The sequence below is a fragment of the Myotis lucifugus genome, unplaced genomic scaffold, assembly GCF_000147115.1.
Source record: "Myotis lucifugus unplaced genomic scaffold, Myoluc2.0 scaffold_191, whole genome shotgun sequence".
Classification (NCBI taxonomy): Eukaryota; Metazoa; Chordata; class Mammalia; order Chiroptera; family Vespertilionidae; genus Myotis; species Myotis lucifugus.
In genome coordinates, this window is record NW_005871239.1 from 189,242 (window position 1) to 205,035 (window position 15,794).

A 15,794-nucleotide genomic window follows, 5' to 3' on the forward strand; every position below is an offset into this window, starting at 1 on the left:
TGTAGTACTCAGTACCGACTGGTACTACAATGTACTCAAATTGACTGAGTAAATCATAATTCCACTAAGTTGTTGTTCCTGAATCCAAGTGTTACTACTTGCAGAGTCTGCATTTTATAAGAGGTCAACCATAAATGTCCCAGTGGAATTGACCTAAGAGTGGCAACAGAGAGCCTGGGTGAGGAGGACATTTGTGAGCAGGGGGCTCTTTGGTGCCCCACCAATCATGCACATCACTGCCACTCTTTCCCTGAGGGCCTCAGAATGTTGGGTCAAAAAGGGATCATGATATTCTGCTGATAAATCCCTTTGGCTGTCTGCCTTTCCTGAGTTTTCTCTCTCCTATTACATTTTCATGTTTCCTTTGGCCCAACAACAAATAGACAGTACCATCTTCTTGTTAAAGAGCCCTGTAGGCATGCATCTCTTGCCAGAATCTCCTAGTTGCAAACCTTCTACACTTTCAGCTTTTATCCCTAATAATAAGACTGTGGGAGGCTGACACCCGCAGGCAGACAACCAGGGGCTCTGCAGGGCTGGATCCCCTCCTGAGCACACCACCTACATTCCAGGATTTGGTTCCAACTCCGTAGTCTCCTGCATTTGCTCAGGTGCCCAGCTGTGTAGAATCTGCCTCCCACTGCTGTCCTGACCTAATTCAAGCTCTCACTCTCCCCTAGATTATTTTAACTATTTCCTAATGAGTATACCTATCTCTGGTTGTGATTAGCTATAAAGGTATTTGGCCATGATCCCAAATTTATGATTAACTTCCTACTGGGGCCACCACATGACCCACTAGTCCCCATATGCAGGGACAAGGCCAGGGATATTTGGTACCTTATGTAGAAGAGCACATGACCCCGAAGACAGAGAACCAAGAGCACATGACCCCGAAGACAGAGAACCAGGAGCACATGACCCCAAAGACAGAGAACCAAGAGCACATGGCCCAGAGCGGGCAAACAAGAAAGAAAGAGCCCTAACCAGTTTGGCTCAGTGGATAGAGCGTCAGCCTGCGGACTCAAGGGTCCCAGGTTCAATTCCAGTCAAGGGCATGTACCTTGGTTGTGGGCACATCCCCAGTAGGGAGTGTGCAGGAGGCAGCTGATGGATGTTTTTCTCTCATCAATGTTTCTAACTCTCTATCCCTCTTCCTTCCTCTCTGTAAAATATCAATAAAATATATTTAAAAAGAAAGAAGAAAGAAAGGAAGAAAGAAAGGAAGAAAGAAAGAAAGAAAGAAAGAAAGAAAGAAAGAAAGAAGGAAGGAAGGAAGGAAGGAAGGAAGGAAGGAAGGAAGGAAGGAAGGAAGGAAAGGAAGGAAGGAAGGAAGGAAGGAAGGAAGGAAGGAAGGAAGAAAGAAAGGATTGGTTATGCATCATCAGGAGTTTGGAGCCTCTCCCTTAACCATGGGAGAGCCCACTTCCCGCCTCAGTCCTGACTCACAGAAGCGTCTGACTATGCTGACCACTCCCCATCAAACGGCCTCTCCACACGCCATCCCCATGGCCTCAGTGTTTAAAATTGCTTTTTAAATTACACAAGACCTATTGGGATATCGTAAACAAATACTATAGAAAAAATAAGGCAACATTGAAAAGTTTCCCCTCATTTCCCTACTTCCATTCCCCTCCTCAGGGATAACCTGACAGTGTGTGTCCTTGATCTTTTTGTTTAGCAATACTAGTGGGTGTGAGGCTGTGTGTGCATGCATACAGGAATTTTAAAACACATAAATGGGCCAAACACGAATTGGCTCAGTGGATAGAGCGTCGGCCTGCGGACTGAGAGGTCCCGGGTTCGATTCCGGTCAAGGGCATGTACCTTGGTTCCGGGCACATCCCCAGTGGGGGGTGTGCAGGAGGCAGCTGATCGATGTTTCAAACTCTCTATCCCTCTCCCTTCCTCTCTATAAAAAAAAATCAATAATATATATTTAAAAAACAAACACATAAATGGAACCATGCTATACTTAGTTTTCTCCACCTTGCCTTTATCATTTAACATTATAGCATAGACCACTTTGTGTTAGTTAATATAGAGCTGCCTCATTCTTTTCATGGTTGCGTGATAGCCCACAACGATATCATATTATACGATACTTTTGTTGCTGGATGCTTCAGTGGCTTCTCATTTTTTTCTTTGTAACAACAATGCTACAATGAACTCCGTTGTATATATGTCTACCTGGCCTTGAGTATTGCCACTGCCAGAAAACTCCTGTTGTGGGGTTCCAACTGTGCATACCCTACAGCACCTCTACTACTTCCAGGACTCAATTAGACCCTGGAAGAATGCCCCCTGGCTCGGTGCTGCCTCCACTCTTGCCCCATCATTCTGCTGTGGTGGTCACAGCATACCTCATGGTCCAGACATCACCGTTCTGATGACCCTTCCATGACATAGAAAGGTGCAAAAGTACAGCTGGTGTCCCTCTGACCATTTGGAGGAAAGAAATGGGGCCAGCTTCTTCAAATGCAATTCAGCTGGAGAAAGCATGAGGTGGGTGTCTATCAAAGTGGTTTTCAAGATTCTCTTTTGCCCCTGGGATGGAGTGTGGGACTGCAACGGGGTGAATCGCTGACAGAGAAGATAACAAGGAGCTGAAGTGATGCTTGAAGCGCTCCAAAGCAGCAGAGGGAGCTAGGGAGAGTGGTGTGTGTGTGTGTGTGTGTACACACATGGAAATGTGTATGTGTGTTTAGCCCTGAACCAAATGTCCTTGGCTCATGGACAGAGAGAGCCAATCTTTGATCTAATGTGTCGTTGTATTTTTTGTCCTTTAAGATTTTCAAGTACCCTGGTCCTGCAAGAAGCAATAGGAGCTAATGAGAAGCAGGCTATACTCTGGGAAACAGGAAATCTGGTTCCATTTATGACTTCACCAGGGCCTGCCATGCAATTCCGAGCAGCTTGTTTGCTGCTCCGTGCCTTCGGCCTCTCTCATCTAGAGGTGCCATCTGCACCTTTGGGCCACAGGGGTTAGGTTTCTCGTTTTCCCTGCAAAATAGTACTAGTGTCACTGGCTGTTAAAAATGGACAGTCATTTGAATGAGAAGTTTGCTGTGGTTGGCGTACCCTGAATGGAAGTTTCCTTCTTCCTTACAGAAGGAACATGTGTTTGTGGTATTGGAGGCAGGGGATGAACTTGCTGTGTGGCAGCCTCCTGAAATGCATTCTTGCACACACAGATGCAAAGGCAGATGTTGACCTGCTCTCTCAACCCTTCAGAGACTCTTCAGGGAATGGTGGTGTGATCACTGTCAGAGTAGAACAATAAACAAATCTGCTTTAATCAGGGATAAGCTATGTGTGGGCAGTTTAAGCAAAACTAAAGTTTGCTCATGGAAAAGTAATTTATTTAGACAAATCAGGATTTTTCAACTTTCTGTTGAAGTGGGACATACATACAGAAAAGTGCATGCATCATAAATTTACAGATTGGTGAATGTGCAAAGTGAACACACCTATATTACCCAGGTAGCCACTACCTAAGTCAAGAAGTAGAACATTACGGCACTCCTGAGGACCCCATGCCCCCCTCCCAGTTACTAGTTCTTTGAGGTACAGCCATAACCCGACTTTCAACACTTCATATTAATTATGCCTGTTCTTTTTTTTTACAGTTTGATATGCTATGTATTTAGTTATTAAGGTGGGCAGTCTATTATGCAACATTACAGATAGCTTTCAAAACTATAGTAAAATGCAGTCCACTATCCAGCCCAGGAGAAGACAATAAATAAGATCATTCTTATAGTAAGTGTAGCATAAGCACTCATAGTTAGAGTCCCTTTCTTGGACATCAAAGGGGATAATTAATCTGTCAAAGGGTTCTTTACCTCCACTGTGGTGTTAACTTTTTGGAATTATAGCTGTTTCAGAGTCAAAAGTTCAACTTCATTCACCCTAGAGATGTACATGAATTATGCCTGTTCTTGAACTTTATATAGATAGAGAAAATTTATTCACATTCTTTGAATTCTTATTCATTTATTCTCACTAGTATATGGTATTCCATGATAGGAATATATCACAGTTGCCCAGCTGGGGTGGCTCAATTGGTTGGAACATTATCTCACACACCAAAAGATTGTGGGTTCGATTCCTAGTCAGGGCACATATTCAGGTTCCAGGTTTGGTCCTGGTTGGGTGCATACAGGAGGCAACTGATAGATATTTTTCTCACAGTGATGTTTTTTTCTCTCTCTCTCTTCCTCTCTCTCTAAAATCAATAAACTTGTTTTTCTCACATTGTTGTTTCTCTCCCTCTCTCTCCTTCCCTTCCTCTCTCTCTAAAATCAATAAACATGTTTTTGGGCGAGGATTAAAAATAAAGAATTAAACTAAAAAAAAAAGAAAAGAAATACACCACAGTTTATTTATCCATTCTATGCTAATGAAATGTGGGGTTGTTGTGGCTATTTTAAATGATGCTGTATGAACAGTGCAGACACTTCTGTTGCGGACATCCCTACAAGTGGAATTGCTGGGTCCCAGTGTTTGCATACATTCAGCTTTAATGGACCTTGGAAACAGCAATGAGTGAGAGTTGGGAATGTATTTTTTTGACGGGTGACAGAGCACAGAGCTAAGACCAGGCCCCAGGCCTCTGGTCCCCTCCCAGGCTTAAATTACAGGGCAGCCAGAGCAAACCGACTGTCAATTGGAAATAATTAGTACCTGCTCTAGTACTTGCTGTGGGTGGGAAAGCCCTCTGGGAAGGCTGGAGCTGCTCAAGTGTAAGCTGTCATTAAAATGAGAGCAAAGGAGGGAGGCTCTTAATTATTAATGAGAACTAAAGAAAAACTATGCTTATGTGAATTTCCATTTCGAATTAAAAACCCAGAGATTAGATTAACTGCTCTGCTAGACAGAATTGTAGTGCCAATGCGGCCTGCTGTAGTATTATTCTCTCAAACCCAAACGCAATGAGTAACCTCCCAAGCCTGCCCTCGGTATCTCAGTAGAAGATTCCTCAACTGCCTGGAGTCCCAGGGGTCCTCCCAGTTTTTTCTCTCAGTCGCCAACTGCCCCAGCTTCTTCCTTCTCCTGCATCAGCTTGAGCTGGCCTGATCCGGAAAAACTGGTTGGGCTGTGCCTGACTAGCCCAGTTACAACACACCAGGAAACCAAAGGTCGCAGTCATTTTATGTCTGCAGTATCGAACATGAAGTGTGAGTACTGTCAACGAGGTGCTTTGGTCTCATAGTAAAACTAAAAGTTCATGGGCACTTATTTTACCAAAATTGAAATCAGGGGCTGTAAAAAATAATTAATTGAAAGCGGTGTCAAAATCTCTTCCATCCTATTGGTTCCCTTGCGGATTGTTACACAAGTAGAAGGCAGCGCCCTCTTCTGGCCAGTGCCACACTTGCAAGGCTTAACCAAGGGGATTGCCAACTCACGGGACTGATTTTTCACCTGGGAGCAGGATCCCTTGGGATGAGTCTTAAGTAAAGCATGTTTGGGGACACACCCTCTTCGAAAAAGAAAACTCAAAACTGTGATGGTTACAATGGGACTAAGAAGTATTAGTGGGTAGTTACACAACAGGCAGGGGGGTGAAAGGTAAAGCCCAGGGAATACAGTCAACAATGTTGTAATAGCTACCGTATTTTTCCGTGTATAAGATGCTTTTTTTTTTTTTTTCTAAAATCGTTAGACTGAACATCGAGGGGCGTCTTACACATGGAAAAATACGGAGGGAGCTGAGGAGGAATCCTCACGGGTGCCTAGCTGCCCATACCTTGTCAAACAGGCTTCCTCCAACCACAAGCCTTACTGTTACTGACGTCAGCTGATGCCAAATTGGAGGTGGAGGTGGAGAGTGCGCAGATGCAACAGGGACCTGAGCTTTCTGAGCCCATAAAGATGTCAAAAAATACAAAGATAAGTACCTGTAAGCGATTGTCTTACTCTTCAAAATTCAAACTGAATGTAATCAGCTATGCAAAAGAGCATGGAAATAGAGCTGCAGAGAGACAATTTGGACCTCCTCCCACTGAGTGGAGAAAACAAGAAAAACAACTCCTTAAGATGCCAAAAAAGAAGTCCTTAAGAGGAAAACCAGCAAAATGTTTAAAATATTGATATCTTAATTTTGGGTTGGAAAAGTGGCGGGCATCTTATACATGGGGGTGTCAGGCAGACACTTAAAATATCAGAGGGAACAGTTTGTAATCTATGTGACTATCCACTGTGTGTACACCTGAAACTAATATGAAAGTGTTGAATGCAAACTGTAATAAAAAAAACAGTGGTTGATTTTATGTGTGATTAACATTTAAATTGGTACTTTTGTTTTTTACCTTCCATAATGTGGGTGAGCCTTATTTTTTAAGAGTAAAAACTGAAGTTTCCTAAAGAAGAAATTCTACTTATAACAGTGACATCTCCTTTGAACGAACATAGAGAGACACGAAGTGTAGCAATTGATCTTTTGATTTGAGGTTTAAGTCCTGGTCCTATCCAGCTACTTAATCATACTTAGCTTTGGTTTCTTCGTTTGTATAAAGAATAAAATAGTAGCATTTACTGAATAGGTTGTTATAAAGATGAAATAAGAGAAAACATGTGCTTAGGATAGTGCCTGGCTCAGAGTAAGTACTTGATAAATGTTAGCAGTTATTATTATTAAGGTTACCGAGGGAAGCTGTCAGAGAAGAGTGGGGGTACATGGAAGGGTAGCTAGTCCCGTTCACTCCCCCGGCCCTTGTCTCCCAAAGCCCACACGGACAGGCGGTCTCTGCTTTTCACCACCTGTTCCTGGGACATTAATACACAATTTCTTATTAAGTGCTGATCTCCTCCCATAGGAACCCAATCAAGATGGAAAGTCAGATTCCACATTAAGGACTAAGTCATAGAAGAAACCATTCTTATGGTACAAAGGCAAGTTCAGCAAATGTTGGTAACATTTAAAACAGTAAAATTATTCTTTTAACACTTAACATGGGGCCTCTATAAAATTTAATCTTTTTCTCCACAATGCAACTTACGGATTTAATTAGAAGTTTTGTTTGCTTCTCACAAGTGAGAACAATTTTTGCAAGATGATTTGGTTGGTCAAAACCTGTTTCTAAAGCTAGCCAATGATCCCTAGGTGGGGGGATTTTGGTTAATTTATATTTTCTTTCTTTCCTTTTTTTTTTTTTTACGTGTGTCTGCCTTTCATTAGCTGATTCACCAGAAGGACCCACGAGAGTCATCAGCAGCTTATACACTTACTGAGATTTATTATAGCAAAGGGTACATAGCAAAAACAGTAGGAAAAGATATGCATTAACGGGGTCCAGACAGGTTCAACACAGGCTCCCAATGTCATTCATTGTCTGAGGCTACACAGGGTACTCCTCTCGCCCTTTAACTATGGGGACATGTGTGGAATGTGTTTGCACGTGGAAACCTGTTTGAATCTCAGAGTCCGAGGCTTTTATGGGGAGCTGGTCACGTAGGTATATTTTGCTACGCAACCACCTATGACAAACAAAACTCAGGACCCTAACAATGAAACCAGGTGCACATCGTCGATCTCGATGTTTGTGCAAAGGAACCTGACAAGCAGGTATAGCCATTGCTCCAGGTGTACAGAACCAACCCATCAATCACTAACAGAAAGAACACTCTAGAGACCGCATTCCCAGCACTGGCCCAGGGTTAACCATGGGTCCCTTGGAGACATGTAAGGAGTAAGCAACCAGATATGCTGTGTTAACTCTTTCCTCTCAGTCTGTATTTCCTAAAATGCCCATAACGAACCGGTATTACTTTTATAATCAGAAAAGTAACCATTAATATAAAGGCACCCACCGTTAATGATTTTCTTTTTTGGTGACTTCATGACGCTGCTGTGTGATCTCAGTACGTATCTCTGTAAGCAGGAGAGCTGCCGAGAGAAGGGAAGTCACCCTCCTAGACGTGTCAGTGATGCCCACGGAGCCTTTTACGGAAAACCACACAGGCCAGGACAGAGCACGTGAGGCCGAGGAGGGACCACAGCAACAACACCTGTCAACTTCCCCAACTTAGAGATGGGGAAGTGGGAACACCGAGCAGTTAAAGGACTCACTCACGGTTCTAAATCTCCGGTGTTTTCTATTTAAAATTTCTCTCAGAACTCCTGAAGTGGAATAAGGCAATGTCTGCTTTGTGGCTTCTGATTGTCTTTCATGTGGGCAGAGCTGGAGGAGCCGTGACTGGCGGAGCTGCCTGAACCAAGTGTGCATGGTCCCACCTGCTTTAGTCTCAGCCATAGGCTACCCATCCTTCCCCAGGGCCCTGCCCATGCTATTGGGGTCAGTGGTCCAGTTTGAACCCAGAGATTAGTTCCATCTTCACTAAAATTTCCCCTTCATGGACTCTTGTTAAGTTGGGGGAAGGGATGTCTGTCCCCACGGGACTGCAATTTCCTCGAAGGCCTCCTGGAACCAGGTTATACGGTGGTTATAATTGTGGGTAGTGAAATGAAGTGATCCCAGGTTTGAATTCTGGCTTAGCATCTCAATGGCTTGTGTGATTTGATTACCTAATGGAAATAATAGTACCTCTGTCACAAAGTTATTGAGGGTATGAAAGGATGTAATAATTATTTAATTTTATTTATTGATTTGAGAGAGAGAGAGAGAGAGACATTGTTCTGTTGTTCCACTTGTTCATGCATTCATTGGTTGATTCCTGTATGTGCCCTGATTGGTGTATCAGGATGATGCTTTAACCAACTGAGCTCCCTGGCCAGGGCGGTAGTAATAATTCTTAACTAGCATAGAGTTTGGCATATTAAAAGTGTTCAATAAATATTAGCTATTATTTTTTAAATAGGTACTGTTTCAGAAAACTATTTTCTGATCTTTTAAAAACAGTTTTATTGAGGTAATTGACATAATATACACTATACATGTTTAAAGTATACATTGTCATAAGTTTTGACATGTGCATACCTGTGAAACCATCACCATGATCATATGCATAACCCCCAAGGTTTCCTTATATCCTTTTGTAATACCTTTTCCTGTCCTCAGACTATTTCTGTCTGTCTCTACATATCAGCTTACACTTTCTAGAATATTATGTGAATTGAATCATATTTTGACATTTACCCACATTGCTGGGTGTGTCGATTGCTCAGTAGACATACTACAATTTGTTTATCCATTCACATACTGATGGACATTTGGGTTGTTTCTGGTTTTGAAGTATTAGAAATAAAAATTCTATGAAGATATGTGTATAAATCTTTGTACAGACATATACTTACATTTGTCCTAAAGTATAATGGGTGGGTTATAAGTATGTATCTGTTTAAGTTTTTAAGAAACTGCCAATTTGTTTTCCAAGCATTCATACTATTTTGCATTCCCACCAATAGTGTATAGGGGGTCCAGATGTTCCACATCCTCGGCAGCGGGAACACCTTCAGGTAGTCTTGCCGTGGAAACGGAGTTATTCAAACAGAGTTCCTGTAGTTAAACACACGAGGGAAATATTGGGTTTCTTTGCAATAAGACTGGTTAATGCCTTGTTTGTTGGTGGTACCTTCCCAACAGTAGGTTATCATATGTAGTCTCCTCAAACTTCCTGACCATGGAACTCTTTATTTGAAGTACATCTCTAGCACTTAGTGTTCTACAGAATATGTCTTGGGAAATGCGGTCTCGGGGGTTGCTGGGAAATGTAGATGTTACCATAGCAGCCATACACTAAGCAGTTGATCTGAAATCCCCTTGTGTACCATTTAAGGGGTAAACATTCTGCTTTTCTGGGTTAGAAAGAAAATTATGACAAGAAGCCAGATAGGGAAATTGAAGATACTCAGGATGTGAGCTGACCAAATTATCCAATCAAGGGTTTCTCTAATTTCCCTTTTGGAGTAAGTCCAGGGGTGAGACCCCACCCCCCAATCAGCACAGTGGGGACAATTTCCCACAAATGGCTTATAGATCGCTGCATAATCAGGTGCTTTGAAAGGTATTAAGATTATAAAAAGGGGATTTCCTCTTCCACCAGGCTGGGAACATATGCCCAATGAGACCTCAAGGAACCCAGATCTCCTTGCCAAGGATCGCCCTGATATGGTTACCCTGGAGGGCCACGTGATTCTAAAGACTTGCAAGTGAGTTTATTGGAGCCCTCTGCATTTCCCAATGGGAGGGCAGCTAACTTAATCTAGTAGAAAAAACAGAGTAGAGCTGATCATAGGTTTTCTACCCTATTGCATTCCTTTAAAAAAATGTGTGTATTGATTTCAGAGGGAAAAAAGGGAGGAAAGAGAGAGAGAGAGAGAGAGAGAGAGAGAGAGAGAGAGAATCACTGATTGGCTGCTTCCTGCACACCCCGCACTGGGGATCGAGCCTACAACCCAGGCATATGCCCTGACCAGAAATTGAACTGTGACCTCCTGGTTCATAGGTTGATGCTCAACCACTGAGCCACGCCGGCCCTATTGCATTCCTTTTCACATCTTCTGTCTCCACGCCATCAACATGTAGGCACGTACCTGCCCAGATTCCTGGCCCATTCCTTCCTGCGCACAAGGGAAGCCTTTTTCTTGCTCCTCTGGCATCCTCTTCCTGGCACCCTTCCCCAAGTTGTCTCCTGCCTAATTCCTGCTCATCCTTCAGATTGCAGCACAAATGTTGTTTTCCCGGTGAACTTTACCTGACTCCTACATACTAGGTTATACTTTCCCCCCATCACTTCTCGTGTAATTAAAATTATTTAATGATTGTCTCTTCCACTAGCATGTGAGCTGTGTGAGGGCAGAAATAGTTCGACAAGTTCACTCCCCAACTACCAGCACACGGCAGAGTAAGTGGCCGTAAGTAAATGTGGAATGGTTCAAAAACCTAGGTGCTGATCATTTAATTCAGGGCTGTTCTGTCTCCCTTTGTCCGAAGTCAAAGTCTTCTCAGTTCCCTTTGTCCAAGGTTCAGATCCTCCCATACTCCCTCCAAGACGCGCCTCTATCATCTATCCCCTGATCAGAACAGTTGACGTCACTGTATACAGGCTAGTCTCTCAGGTAATCTGGAGCCAAGGAGCCTGGGAAAAGCAGCACTCTCCTAAATATGAGGTTTTCGGGGGAGGAGGGGGCTGGTGGAAGGCTAAGTGGGTAAATGGGGTCAAATACATGGTAACAGAAGGAAACGAGACTTCAGGTGGTGAGCACACAATAGGGTATGCAGATGTCGGAATTAGGATGTTGTACACCTGAAATTTATATAATGTCACTAAGTTACCTCAATAAATAGAATTATTTTCAATGAGGTTTTCGGTGCTTGTAGTGGGTCTGAGACTCTGTAATGAATAGCTCATGTGTACTCGCAAAAGCCAGCAAGAATGACCGTGTAGCTGCGGGCAGCCACGAAGAGGTTATGTTCGCAGGTATGCTGCTGACGTCATTGGGCACAACTCCTGGAAAGCTGTTCTGGGTGCGGGCGTTCTCTGGAATGCTGGGAACAGGGCTAGTCAGAGGTGGCATAGTTACACTAACTGTTCCAGTCCGTTCCTTGCCTGCCTCTCATCTCTCCCCACAACCCATGCACATACCCAGGCCTGGAGCCTGAGATCTCCTTAGCCCATCTCCAAAGTCAATTGCTTTCACACAGGGTATGGATGTGATTAGGAAGCTACGGCTAGGGTCCAAGTAGCTGGAGGTGAGGCCAGCCTCCCTCTTGCACACTCTGGGAGACAGGACTGTTTCTAGTGCGAGGTACTTCGAGGCACTGATGCAGACCTGCATCGTAAGGGGCAGAACAGGCTCTGCCTTTGACAAAGCCGAGTTGTACCCTTGACTTGAAGCTGTTGCGAGGACCTAATGAGATGATGTGATTGCATCCTTTAGGACACTTTATGGTACATCGTTAGTGCTCAAAACATGGTGTTTCGCGATTAGGTGCTCCTCGGGTGTTTTCAGAGTAACCTATGCCTCCTGCCTCAGTAACATCACGCTGGATGTAATGGCCTGCTCATGGCCCCGGTCAGGTGCTCAGTGGGTTAGAGCGTTGTCCCATATGCCAAGGTTGCGGGTTTGATCCCCAGCCAGGGAACAGATGGGAGTCAACCGAGGAATGCATGACGGTGGAGCAACAAATCAATGTTTCTCTCTCCCTCATTCCCTTCCTTCTTTCCCCCCCTCTCTCTTTAAGTCAATCAATTTTTTTTTTAATGGCCTGCTCACTTTTCTCTTTCCTCTGCTAGACTAACACCTAGAAAAGTGCCTTCCAGGTCTCACCAGTTCTCATCTGTTGAGTGCTTATCAATCAAGCACTAAGTCCTTTACATGGATTACTTCATTTAATTCTCAAAACCTCATGAAGCTGGGAATTATCATTATCTCCATTTTATAGAGGAAGAAATGAAGGCACGAAAAGGTTAAGTTCATGCAAAAGTAAGGTTTCAGTTGTTCGTATGGAAAATAATACAATAATCAATCAATAATAATTAAGAATAAACCGTTTTTGTGTACTCACAACTGTAAATGTACTTTTGTCCCCCCTGTACCTGGCGAGTGGTAGAGCCAGTATTTAAACAGAGCTGGTCAGCTCCAGAACCTGTGCTCTTTACCGCTGCACCCCACCTACGCCGCACTCCAATGTATTTTCCTCTTACCTAACATCACCGAGGAACACGTCATCCTGTTGTCTCCTCCTGTGTTTGTGGGGCTCAGTGTTCTGTGATTCTCCTTGTGCTGGCCCAACACAAAGCCTTACACAATGGAAGGCTTCACAATAGCCTCTGCACGTCTAGTGCTGGGTGTGGCTTGCTGGGTTTATGTTGCAATTATGCTCTTTCACAAAAAATCTCTTGGTGCTGTTGTCAGACTCCACTAGACTCAATGGTCCGCTGCACAGACCCTGTATGCTCACAACTGTTCGTTTCCTAAAGCAACCGAGAGCTTCACTTTAGCATGAAGGAAATCACACCAGCTCTAGGCACTACTGTTACATGTCTCAGGATCTGTCACCACTACAGTTAGGCCTTTCTCGGAGAGCCTGGGTGAAACTGGGGTTTCCTTTCAATATTAGCTGCTCAGATTCCATATGCTTTTAGAAAAACATGTGAACTATACATACAAGAGTATCACAGGTGTTTGGAGTTAAATAAATACAATGAATACTCATGTATAGCCACCACCCCCTCGACAGAATATTATCAGACAGTACCAAGTCCTCCAGGTCCCCCACCCCAGTCACATCCCTCCTCCAGTCCCCCTCGGGCAATGCAATATGCTTTTATTATATGAGAGTATGAATAGAGAGTGATGATTTTCAGATAAATAAGTCAGATGTGATTCTTCAGTCCTTGTTAAGAAAGGTGCTAACAGCAAATGCATATTCAAATTTAGGGTATTTTGAGGTTTCTCTGTCTATTCACTCCAATTTTCAGTGAGCTGTTTCCGATTCTAACTTCACAAATCCGGCAGCATAATGGTGTACCGAGAACAGCTGTGTCACAAAATGTGGACAACGTGCAAAATGAATTTTTGCCAGTTGGGGGACAGGCACTTGCATGGCAACGGCTGTCGGAATGTGAAGCTGACAGGGTGCTACAGATGGTGAGGAGCTGCAGGAGGGAAGAGGGAGTATCCCGTTAAGCCAGCACCAAGCAACAAAGAAAAAGTGTTTCCTGCGACGTGCGAGAAACTGGTGTAACTGTGAAAGAACTTGGCTGTGGTAGTAGGCATCCTACTAAACAGCCTGATGAGTACTAGTGTGCTAACTCATGCAGCCTTTAATCCTTAGAGGAGAGCTACAGGTCCTAGTATTAAAAAATGTGCCCCAACCCAACCAGCATGGCTCAGTGGCTGAGTGTCGACCTATGAACCAGGAGGTCACGGTTCGATTCCTGGTCAGGGCACATGCCCGGGGTTGCGGGCTCAATCCCCAGTGTGGGGTGTGCAGGCAGCTGATCAATGATTCTTTCTCATCGATATTTCTATCTCTCTCTCCCTCTGAAATATATATATATATATATATATATATATATATATATATATATATATATATATATTTTTTTAAGTGCCCCAAACACCAAACTATTGAGAACTAGTACTTCAACCAATAGGTATTTCTGAAGCGGTTTAACACGTTTTTATCACTTACTCCTGCCACTAATGCACCCTCTGAAATAATTTCACTGTCTCCTCCCCACCGCCGTTACTGTGATTTAGAGTCATGTCAGCCCAGGTCTGGAGGAAATAAAATGCAATTGTACCATAGATTTGGTAATGTTTGTATGCAGCAGTTGAAAGAAGTCCCCCTCTCTCAACAACAAAAAAAAACCACTGGAAATAATTTCAGTGCTACTCAGTTTATGAGAGGATTAAGTTAGGAAAAAATTTGGAACTTTTAAGGGAAATTGCTTTCAGAATTGGGGGAAAAGAGACACAGGTCATGAGGCAGAAACTGTTGGCAAGATGCCCAGAAAAGTAGGAAACCTTATTCCCCTCTCTCCTTCTTGAAAGAGCTTCTCTATCCCCACAGAAAGCCTGGCTTCCTGTCCGACTGAAATGTGCTCCCTTCTAGCTTTGGGATTTGCTGAAGGCCATCCAGCTGCAATGAAGTGACTTGGATGCAGTATAAGAACAAATAATATATGTGAACCAAAGGATCAACTTCGAGGCTAAGACATGATTTTCAGGACAAGTTTTTTATCTCAGGAAATAAACACAGAAAATCTTCACTCGTATTTTTTGTTATAGTTAGAACCACCATATAATTTATCCTTCAAACCAGGACACTTTTGAGAATACATTGCGTGTGCTAATAATAACTATGCCTGAACAACATAAACCAGAATCGTTCCAGGAAAACTGGCATATCTGACCACTTACAGTGCAAGGTTGATGTTCAATAAATGTTAATGTATTGTCACGTTGTGTAACGTTTAGCCCTCAAACTTGACAAACTGAAAAAAAAAGGAACATTCATATAGATACTATTCAACGTGTATTCTTTCAGTTATGTGAATACACTAAATAGACCCCTTTGTCTAGGGAAGGAAGAATGTTCCATTTTCCTGTGGTACTTTGAGCAATATTATCTGTGTTACAGTTAATAAGGAGCACAGGAAGCTAGTCAGTTGTACCAAATCATTGCAGGACTGTGCTGAGAGCTCACAACTCTGCCCCTCAAATCCCCAGCAATTGTGCTGCTCACTGAACCGTGAAGCTTGCCATCTAGAACTCGGTGGAATTTCTATCACGGATGCCCCCGAGGTGGAGAGTTGTTACCACCTTTCAAATAAGAAATCTCGTGAAAGCCTTGGCTGGGTAGCTCAGTTGGTTAGAGCATCATCCTGATACGCCAAGGTTGTGGGTTCCATCCTCAGTCAGAGCACGTAAACAACAGATCGATGGCTCTCACTCTCCCTTCCTCTCTCTCTAAAATCAATGGGGGGAAAAAATCTCATGAAGTTTGTAAAGAGGTTCTTCCTAGTTCACATTACTATACTCCTTTTCATACCACTTCTATAAAAAGCTCAAGTACAAGTCCTGATCATTAGTCATGTACTTTGGTCTTTTTTTGGTAAAGATTTCTTTGGGCATTCAAGGGATCCAGGTATTAAGCATAGTCCTTGGGATTTTTGTGTGTTACGGTAACTAAGCAACAGTGGAGATGTTTTAACTTAGCATGTCCTGTGTTGGCAAGTTTAAAAAAGAACTGTCAGGCCATACTTGGCAGAACCTCCCTTGGACTCCCCCACCGTCTATACAGTTTCTGTACATCTTGGCTGCTCATCCACTGCTAACAGAGACCTCTTCTGTCTCAGCCACTCTGACAGCCTTGCTT

At 43.3% G+C, this 15,794-nt stretch overlaps 1 protein-coding gene and 1 long non-coding RNA gene across 8 annotated transcripts in view; one reads left to right on the plus strand and one right to left on the minus strand.

The window, feature by feature from the left end:
• The window catches only part of LOC106698523, a 36,551-nt gene extending 30,689 nt beyond the window's left edge, over positions 1–5,862 (plus strand). For all 3 annotated transcript variants that reach the window (XR_002831231.1, XR_002831232.1, XR_001349859.2), the window contains one exon: positions 5,669–5,862. This is a non-coding gene — a long non-coding RNA (uncharacterized LOC106698523). The remainder of the gene's footprint in view (positions 1–5,668) is intronic.
• Positions 1–15,794, minus strand: part of MAPK1IP1L (mitogen-activated protein kinase 1 interacting protein 1 like) — a 43,054-nt gene that overhangs the window by 7,819 nt on the left and 19,441 nt on the right. For 2 of the 5 annotated variants that reach the window (XM_023760763.1, XM_023760762.1), the window contains one exon: positions 8,892–9,461. The exons of the other annotated variants lie outside the window; for them this stretch is intronic. The gene's annotated coding sequence lies outside the window, so the exon portion shown is untranslated. Of the gene's footprint in view, positions 1–8,891; positions 9,462–15,794 lie in introns of those variants that run through there. 5 annotated transcript variants of the gene reach the window in all.